The sequence below is a fragment of the Vulpes vulpes genome, chromosome 10 (genome assembly GCF_048418805.1).
Source record: "Vulpes vulpes isolate BD-2025 chromosome 10, VulVul3, whole genome shotgun sequence".
Lineage (NCBI taxonomy): Eukaryota > Metazoa > Chordata > Mammalia > Carnivora > Canidae > Vulpes > Vulpes vulpes.
In genome coordinates this window covers 91,356,123-91,367,103 of record NC_132789.1, presented here as the reverse complement: position 1 = coordinate 91,367,103, position 10,981 = coordinate 91,356,123, and the positions used below count along the sequence as shown (strand labels likewise).

Here is a 10,981-nt window from a genome sequence, read left to right as displayed (position 1 = left end):
AAATAAAATCTTTTAAAAAATATTTTTTCATATAATGATAGATTGATGGAGTGAGTAAAAGTTAAGAAAAATATTTAACAGTTAATCACAGAGGATAGCTATAAAGATGGCTTATGGTCTGTACAATAAAAATCTATCAAACATAATTTGTGTAAAGAGAAATTTGTGAAACACATTAGACTTGAATGAAGAAAACCTATTACACATCAAAATTTAACAGATACAACAAAAAGTATTTAGAAGGAAATTTATAACTATAAATACATGTATTAAAATAAGTGCAAGTGACTAACAATTGAGTGATCTTATTGGAATGAAATAGAAAATTTTTAAAAATAAAGATAGACATAAGTGAATAAGTGCATTGAAAATGCATAAATAAATTAAAAATAGAAAAACTATCCTACAGGTTAAAAACCTGACATTGACAAGAAATAGGGTAAGAAGGAAAAATAAATTACTTATAATTATAATATGAACTTAATCTTGTTTCTATTTGCTTCTTTCTCTAATATGTATTAGGGTAGAAATATGCATGTTAGGGGTGCCTGGGTGGCTTAGTTAAGCATCTCCTTTGGCTCAGGTCATGATCTCAGTATCCCAGCTGGGGTCCTAGTATTGAGTCTGGTGTTGGGCCCCCTGCTCAGCCTGCTTCAGCCTCCCTCTCTCTCTTGCGCAAATAAATAAATAAATAAATTTAAAAAACGATATATGTCAAATATATTTTCATAAGTATGTATACATATATAATTCCCAAAACACAGCAGACATTAAAGCAAAATAATATATGAAATTGATGAGTTATACAGTTGAAAAAAGTATAAATATCTAAATTTTAAAAAGAATGTAAAATTTAAAGTTGATATAAGAAAAAAAGAGAATGCCAAAAACCATTAATGTAGTTAAAATAGGAATAAAGGATTATGCAATTAGTAAGCCTAAGTTAATAAATATGAAGGATGATTTTAGTATAATTTTTATGTTCACTCATTTATTTCAGTATTTCTTAGTTGTAGAAAGCAGAAATTGACCTGGTATTTAAATGTACTGATTATATTAAGCTTCCTTCTCCAGATCAATGGAATTTATTACTTTTGGTGAAGAGTGGGCTGATCAAAAATGGTAGCAGGTCAGTTTTTTCCGCATTCGCATGCCGTTGTATCACATTTGTTTTTATTTGCTCTGGCCCACTGTGCTGATTCACCCTTACTTACCCTTTGGTCAAGTATGACCATTTCTAAATTTGTCCTAAAATATTTGCACTAAGGTGAATTCATCCCACCTGGTATTTGTGGTCTTTAATTTTCTTCCATGTGATTTTTCTCTGTGCATTTTTCTTCTGAACTTAACCCTATTTGTACTTGTTACTGTCTCTAACATATATTCGGGTAGAAATGTTAGACTAGCATTATAACTCTTAGGGGTTACCCACAGAAATGTGAGGTCAAATAGTTATTTAAATATAACTCAATTATTCACCAACAAATTTAGGGACAATAAATATTATGTAAGAAATGATCTGTTAAATGACACTTTTTGTCAAATGTTAGGATCCCAAGAGAAATGCATCAAATTATGAAATTATATAACAGTTTTAAACACGACGAATGTGTTCTGTAAGCAGAGTTTCTGTGCTACTTCATTATTCTGTTAATTGCAGGTTAAAGACTAAAATAAAGTATAGATATGACATTCCCTTTCCGACACTGAACACTAGGTACACGCGGAATATGGTCCTGTAGTGAACTGCCTCTATTTTTTCCCTTGAGGTTTGTCCCCATAGTATTAACTTAAAATTCTCATCTTTAAATGTATATATTTTTTTGAGAATGGATATAGAAGGAGCATCCCAGAATTTTACTGTTCTACTGCCCATATGTTTTTCTTTCTTTTTTTTTTTTTTGAGATCATGATTCTTTTTAAATGGATCAGTTATTTAGAACATCAAGTTGTGAGGATAAACTCCACTTGCAAGAGAAAACAGAAGAGCAGAGGTAGTCTTGAAGCTGAGGAACAGTTTTAATTTGTAGCAGAATTTGATTAACTTTGCGCTGTTCTGTAATCTCCTATTTCTCTTTCCCTGTGTCAGAGACCTCACCTTCCTGGCATCTGGGCTTGTGCAGCTTCTTGAAGCAAGCATCAGTGAGATGCCCTGGGATTTTCACACTGCTGACACCAATTTTGCTGGAAGTGGCATTCACAAATTTCTGGTGTGTTCTCTACAGAACTCAATTGAGGGCCAGAGGTCAGGTTACAAGCAGCAAGTCACTCCTCAGTGGCTTGAGGAAAACCACCCTCTTGACTCTTCGGGTGAGGATGACCAAAATGGTGTCGGGAGTGATGCTGGCTCAGAGTTTTCTCACATGCTGACTGAGATTTCTTGCTGTGGCTCAACAGCTTTCCAGGCACATCTTCAGTAGAATAATATACCCAGGCGTTTTGCAAAGTTTAACCACTTGGGTACCACCATTCTTGTAACCAACAACTAGTTCCCTGACAGGAGCAAGAAACTTCTCCTTTGGCTTTTCAACTCTGGATTTGGCTGCTGAGTATTTCCCCTTGTACATGGCCTTCCTGGAATACAGAGCCGATCCAGAAAATCTGCCTCCGTCCTCTGACTGGGACAGGGTTTTGGCTGCCATGGGGCTTCATCTTCTGTCTGCATTTTAGCCTTTAGGTTACCCTTCGAGACCCTGCTACCAGCATCAGCTTTCCTGTCTTTAGGTTTCTTCTCATTAAAATCTACTATCTCAGTTTTTTCACCAACTGTCTTGCTTGAGGATGGAAAAGAGCTTGAGGCCCTGTTTTTTTGACTGGTCAGCACTATAAGAGTCTATGCAAGATCTAGACTAATGACAATTGGAGAGAGGAAAAGGCTGTAGGGGGAAGCCCCTGCACCAAAAACCAGCCGCATTTTTGCAGGTGGATCTATATGTACTCTATCGGCATCTTATTAGTAAACCACCCCCAAACCGTGAAATACATGGATTTAATTGTTTTTGAATCTCTACACAGAAGTACTTCATAGTGAAATTGGGCACTCCATGGGCTATTGTAAAATGTGAGGTAAGTACACTTCTCATTAGATAATCAGCACCTGCTGTTTCAGGCAGCTTAGTTGCCTAAAAATAAATTAATTTAATTAAATTCGAATATAGGATACCTTCATCTTTCTGCACATTTACATGCTTAGGATGTCAAGCTTGAATGTGAATTCCAAAGGAAATTCTGTTGTATATTTTTTTTTGCAGAGAAGCAAAAGCTGCTTTTCCCATTCCTACTGTAAGCTGCTTTGAACATCATTTCCAATGAATGTGCCAATTTGGTGAATGGTGTGAGCCAAGGTTTGCTGATTTCAAAGCCAGCTCACATCACTGCAAATATTTCATTTCTGTTTTTTGCATGCAGGATCAAAATGATGAAAGCTGACTTGTTCTCTTGTGATCTAGAAAAGACTTAGTTTTGGGTCAAGAATCACTGACAACTTTACCAAATGTTTTCTTTCATGTTTTGTTTTCCCTTACTCACTCACTCACTCACTCTCTCACTCACTCACTCACTTACTCACTTGGAGAGCTTGAATTCATTATTACCAATCACTACATGTACCTAGCTCTACTCGGCTGGTAGTTTTAAGGATCAGAAATGTGGTATTGGAGTAAGGGACTGGCAAGGGCTATTCGGGGGTTGGCGATCAGGACAAGTCTCCAGCTTCAGGAAAGAGTTGGAACCAGAACACGACGGCAAAAGCATAGTCATGAGAATTGAACAGTTATTATGCAGAGACAAAGATATTTAAGAAAAAGCAGAGCCCAAGTATATGAGCAACTCAGACCAATTAAAATTTTTTCCCCAATGACATGTCAGCCTACTGATAGCTGAATGTCTGTAAATACCTGTGCCAGTCCTGGACTTTACTTAATCCCTGTCCAACTACCTGCCCTGATAACATTTCTGGAATCCTGAATTACCTAGAGTTTCCAATTAAAAATGTGGATGTCACATCTATACTTCCCTTTATTAAAGGAAGTTGGAGTCCTATTAGTTTAAGCAAAGGAACACAGAGGCTTTAGAGAGTCTGGTTCCAGATGACGACATGGAAAGATCCTGAACTCCCCTCCTCCGCTGACACACCAAATCCACACCTAGTTGTGCAACCACTCCTCCTGAAGAAGAAAAAAACTCAGGTTTTAGAAATGTAACTATCATATAATAGGGATAAAATAATAGTACTAATTTAAGCTACCCTTATCTTCCCTGCCAAAAACAGAAACAAAAAAAAAAAACTCTGATGATGGAAAAAATATACTCCTATTGTTGTAGAACTTTTGCTCTGCATTTTGCCTTTTGCATGTAGACCTAACGTTCAGTTTTTTATTTTTTTTAAGATTTTATTTATTTATTCATGAGAGACACAGAGAGAGAGACAGAGAGAGAGAGAGAGAGACAGAGACGCAGGCAGAGGGAGAAGCAGGCTCCATGCAGAAGCCTGACATGGGACTTGATCCCGGGTCTCCAGGATCACACCCCGGGCCAAAGGCAGGCGCTAAACTGCTGAGCCACCCGGGCTGCCCACATTCAGTTTTTTAACATGCAAATTGTTCCCTTACCAAAGCTACATTCTCAACCTTCCTGTCCTTCCTTATAGCATCTTCATTGGAGACATTGGGAAAGCATAATTCTTTCCCATCAAGTAAGCGATGCTTCTATCTCTAACCCCATCCTCTCTTTCAAGCTCCAATACTTTATCTCTAACCAGCCTCTGCCACCCCCCACCTCAAGCTGCCTCACAATGGCAGCTTATCATTTCTCTGTTTCTGACAAGTTTATTACATAAATAAATGCACATTAGGGGCAGCCCTGGTGGCTCGGCAGTTTAGCACTGCCTTCAGCCCAGGGCCTGATCTTGGAGACAGGGATCGAGCCCCACCTCCAGCTTCCTGCACGGGGCCTGCTTCTCCCTCTGCCTGTGTCTCTGCCTGTCTCTTGCTCTCTCTCTGTATCTTTCATGAATAAATAAATAAATAAAATCTTTGAAAAACAAAAATAATAAAAGCACATTAATACACTTTTCATATTTAGGTGATTTTTTATCACAATGTCAAAATGGGGCTTCCTATGAAAGTTTAATCTTTCTTTGGCCACCTACACAACATGAAGATAGATGGGTCAGGTGATCGATTGTACAGGATGGATTCAGCTGTCTCTATCATGGTCCATTGGTTTGACAGATTTCTTTCTTTAAACTGTAGTTGTTATTTAACATAATAATACAATTGCTTTGGAAACATATGAAAGGGTTAAATATGCAAAAACAAGGAAGGAAGGAAGGAAGGAAAGAAAGAAAGAAAGAAAGAAAGAAAGAAAGAAAGAAAGAAAGAAAGAAAGAAAGAAGAAAGAAAGAGAAAGAAGAAAAAGAAAGAAAGAAAGAGAGAGAGAGAGAGAGAGAGAAAGAAGAAAGAAAGAAAGAAAGAAAGAAAGAAAGAAAGAAAGAAAGAAAGAAAGAATTGCCTGAACTTTTTGTGCTATCCATCCACTTTCAAACTGTCAACAGAAAACAGAAAAGTAAAGTTGAGAAGAAAGAAGATAAGATCCCCTTCTCCTATCATTGCTTAGAATTTTTAGAATTAGAAGATAAAGAGAAGGTACTTTAAAAATGATTTTAGACCCATGGATTTGGGCTCTAGTCTCCCAACCTCTCTCCTATCTCAGTATTTCTCATTCTTGGCACTATTGACATTTTGGTCTGAATAATTTCTCGTGCATTATAAGATGTTTCACCACATTCTTGTCCTCTACCTATTGGATACCAGGCAATACTCTTGAACTGTGACAACCAAAAATGTTTTCAGGCTTTGCCAAATATCTTCTGAGGAGCAAAACCATCCTCCATGGGAAATCACTGCTTCAGGTCAACGCAAGTGATGGAGAAGGCTGTGGCTTCAGCCCATTGTTCAAATGAATGCTTTGCCATCCTGGTTGCATCTAAAGTATTTAAATCTATTTATTATATATATATATAATAGATTATATATATATATATTATATATATAGATTATATATATAGTATTTAAATCTATTTATTATATATATATAATAGATTATATATCTATATATTATATATATATAGATTATATATATATAATCATGCTTAAAATCTATCTCCATAGATTTTAGTGTAATTGCTCTGTGTTGCAGCCTGGAAGGAGTTATTAGATACTTTAAAATTCTGAGAGTCTAACATATAGCCAGGGTTTAAAACCCTGGCTTAGAGACAATTTGGCTGGCCCTAACAGGAGGCCTCAGGCTAATGAAGAGACTGCATTTCTGTACTTTAAAATCCTTGAAATTTTGGAGCATTACATTCACAGCACATGTTTCATTCTCATGAATTTATGTATTGAATATCTTATGTCAGCACAAAATAAATCACCGAAATCTATAAAGTCTCCAAAATATCAGACATTCAGTATATTTTGCATGGAAGGATATCTTGAATTAAATTCACTGATGCATTAAGTATTAAGTAAAATTGTCTGTATGGAACAAAACTTTTCTTACTGCTTATGCAGTACCTCACTTTATCTAGTGCAAAAGCAAGGCAGGAAGCCAACTTCCTAACATATGTTTAAAGGTGCAGTTGAGTGGATGAACAATACATTTGAATATAATGGAACTGCCAATTTATTTTTTGTCTAAGTGACCCAATCACATTTCCTTAACAAATGCTCAAACCAGTGTTTAAAAAGCAAGAAAAATAAATAAGTGCAAGTCTCAAGGGCTATTTATTTCATATCCAAATATTTTAAAAATAAGTATTTGAAATCAGTGTGTTCTGTGAACTTAGTCAATTCACTCATATGTTGAATTCTTTTCTCCATTTCATTGGATAAAAACTTGACCTGCCCTTTATTTTTTATCTACTGACCCTAAATTTGGACTTACATGTATTGATATTTTGTTTCCTACATATTTTCAGCTTCTGCTCTCGGTCTTCCCTAAAGTTGTTTTCCTATTGCTTCTTGTTTGGATGATCAACCAAAATTTATAAACAGCTAAAAGCCTCCAACTTCTTAGGATACCAATAATTTAAAGAGAGATTCAAAAAATATGACAATGTTTAAGGTAATGCTAATCTTCTGGAAAAAAGATTCATTTAACTGTAATAAATTCTCAGGGTTATTAATAATAAATCAGTGCAGTTCAAAGTATAATGTGCATTTAAAAAAACTTTAGTGTTCTTTTTATGTGAAACATATAATCTGAAAATTAATAGTGAGGGTACCCAGCCCAGACGCTTGACACCTGATGGGTAGTGTCCCAGATGATCTACTGATATCATGCTCAGAAGACTACTGTCCTAGAAATGCTAAATTATTGGTATTGAATCAAATTATTGATCACAGAGTATGTATACATTCTTAATATTTGCATATTTGCAAGCACCACTGTAATAACACACATTCTATCAGGTATTTATCATTAATCATGAAGATTAATTTCAAGACAAAAGTTTATTTATAAAAACACAAGTTTGAAGTACATTTGGTTGATAGAAGTTAAATTCGGATTTTAAACATGAATAAAAATATATCAATGCTCTAGAATATATGTAAGTGGAAATTCTATCCGTTTCTATTGGTAATTAAAAAGTCTATAAAATTTTATTGATAATTTTCGTCCATTTTGTCCCTGCATTTTCTCAATTATTTAACAGTTCCATATGTCATTTAGTGCACGTCAGAAGAAGTACACTCCTTAGTTCCCATCATCTGCCTAACTCAATCCCCACACTGCTCTTCCCTCTGGTTAAATCTTTTTTTTAATATTTTTCAGTCTTTGTTAAATATTCTTTAGATAATGTAGTGTAATGTTTGCTACTGTTCTATAGTTTCGGTATGAAGCCCACAAAAAAGGATGAATATCCTGACTTTGTGGTGAACTTTGGAACTTTGAACTGATGTGCAATCGTACAAAGAAAAAGTAAATAGAAATCAATTCCAATACTAAAGATCTGCTAAGTCATATTAAGTATACTTATACTGATTCTTCTATTTTGTTGTTTATGTAATGTAATATATGTTGTCTCCTTGTTAATATTTATTTTCTATTGTAAACAAAGAAAGTATAATTCGGTTTCAATAATTTCAGTTAATTTTACAAAGTAAAATGTAAAATGTAACCCTCACGTTTATATGTGAGGGTTAATGATACATGCAAATGAGTCTCTTTCAACATTTTGTTGCTTCTCACGTATAGTAGAAATAGCATTCCACACATGGAAACCTAATATGATAGGATTATAATCTTGTTTCTGTGCACTGGTAGTAACTTCACTCTTAAGAAATGATACTAGAGCAGGTATGCAGCAATAGCCTGAGCTTCTACTACAGCTCTAGGATATCCAACATTCCCTCATAGCTATTTCTGTCACAAAGCCTCTGCCCCTTTCCCAGGTCCTGTTGCCTCAGTCAGAAATGATCTCTCTACAATATCCAAAATATGATATAGTCTTCAGAATTTTAATTCTGGCTAATTAACTTTTGTGAACTAATGGAATTTTGGAAAACTGCTCACCATTGTCCTCTTGCACATTAATTTTCCTAAGAAACTAGTAGCCATGGCCTTCCAGAGTGATTCTGCCCCATACCACTTTAGTTAACATGACTATGCTTCTCTGGGAAGAAAAACTTTCTTGTGGAGAGTTGCTCTAAAAGTGAAAATGAAACAAAAATTGTTATTTACCTTTCTAAACACTTATTTCTTCATTAATGCATTCAAAATGTATTTATTCTAGGGTGTATGGTACATGATACATTCTAGGCTTTATACCAGTGAATACAAGCAATGGTTATTTTCTTCATAGGACTTACAGTCTGAGTCTCCCTTTTGTAGTACCTCTACTCTGTGTTTTACACTCAATTTTAGTATCAGCAGTTACTTCATGGCCCAAATTTAACTTTCTGTGATTTATTGAGAGACACTATTTTTCTTTTTAAACATATCACTGGAGTTTGTTACCTAAATATGATTCTGTAAATGCAAGAATAATCAATTCGTGATTGAAATGATTCTTTACACCTGAAAGTTTGAGAGTCTGTATCATGATACTTATTGGTAAGAAACTCAAAGTTTTCCCTTTGAATTTCAGAAACAAATCAAAGAGATCCCCCTCTCATTACTCTTTTTCAACACCAAGTAGAAGTCCTAACTAACGTAATGAGACCAAAAAAAGAAAAAAAAAAAAAAAAAAAAGGAAATACAGTTTATACAGATTGGATAGGAAGAGATAAACTATTTTGTTTGCAGATGACATGATCATCTATGTAGAAAACCTGAAAGGATCTACAAAAACATGTTAGAACTAATGAATAATTATACCAAGTTTTTAGGGAACAAAGTTAATAAATAAAAAGCAATCACTTTCCTGTATACCAGCAATGAACAAGTGTAATTAGAAATTAGAAAAACACAATATCATTTACATTAACATCCTTCAAAATGACACACTTAGTTATAAACCTAACAAAATACATGAAAAAACTATATGAAGAAAGCTAAAAAGTCTGATGAACAGAATCAAAGAATAGGCAAATGAAGAGATATTTCATGTTACTTGGTAAGAAGACTCAGTAGTTTCAAGATGTCACTTCTTCCTAACTTTATATATCAAATGCAAATTCAATCAATACACAGCAAGTTATTTTATTGCTGTTGACATACTGATTCTAAAGTTTATATACAGGCAAAAGTTCTAGGACAGCCAGCACAATATTGAAGGAGAAGAACAAAGCTGGAAGACTGACACTACTCATCTTCAAAACTTATTATAAAGACACAGTAATAAAAAAATTATGGTATTGGTGAGAAAAGGCAAATAGATCAATGGAATAGAATAGAGAGCCCAGAAATAGATCCACATACATGTAGTCAACTGATATTTAACAAAACAAAGGAAATACAATAGAGATGGTACTGGGACAACAGGACATCCACATGTAGGAAGGAAGGAAGGAAGGAAGGAAGGAAGGAAGGAAGGAAGGAAAGGAAGGAAGAAGAGGAAAGAAGAAAAAGAAGAAAGAAAGAAAGAAAGAAAGAAAGAAAGAAAGAAAGAAAGAAAGAAAGAGAAAGAAGAAAGAAAGAAGAAAGAAAGAAAGAAAGAAAAAGAAAGAAAGAAAGAAAGAAAGAAAGAAAAGGAAAGGAAAAGAAAAGAAAAGAAAAGAAAAGAAAAGAAAAGAAAAGAAAAGAAAAAGAGAAAAAAGAAAAGAAAAAGAAAAGAAAGGAAAGAAAAGAAAAGAAAAGAAAAGAAAAAAGAAAAGAAAGAAAAAAAAGATGGAAGGAAGGGAGAGGAGGAAGGAAAAGAAAAGAAACACAGACCATGTAGCTTTCTCCAAAATTAACTCAAAAAGCATCACAGACTTAAATGTAAAATGCAAAACTATAAAGTTCCTAGAATATAACATAGGAGAAAACCTAGATAAGCTTCGGTATGGCCAACAATGTTTTAGATATGACACCAACATTATGATACTTGAAAGAAATAGTGAATAAGCTATATTTCATTGAAATTAAAAACAGAGACCTCACCAAAACAGATATCCTACTTGCAAATAAGCATTTGAAAAGATGGTTCACATCATATGCCATAACGCACATTAAAACAGCAGTGAGATTCTACTATACACCTATTAGGATAGCCAAAATCTGGAACACTGACATGAAATGCCACGAGGATTTGGAACAATGAGAACTCTCATTTATTGCTGGTGGAATGCAAAATGGTACTTCCACTTTAAAGACAATTTGGCAATTTCTCATAAAACTGAACATACTCTTATCATATGATTAACACTCATGTCTCTTGATATTCGCCCAAAGGAGTTGGAAACTTGTATCTACACATAACCTGCACATGAATGTTTAGAGCAACTTTATTCATAATTGCCAAACCTTGGAAGCAACTACAATGTCCTTTAGTAGG

The 10,981-nt window shown here is 34.5% G+C and overlaps 1 pseudogene; it reads right to left on the bottom strand.

Annotated features, from left to right (window-relative positions):
* Window positions 1-1,936: 1,936 nt before the first annotated feature.
* LOC140594112 (large ribosomal subunit protein eL6 pseudogene) overlaps window positions 1,937-10,981 on the bottom strand; it is a 61,745-nt pseudogene continuing 52,700 nt past the window's right edge.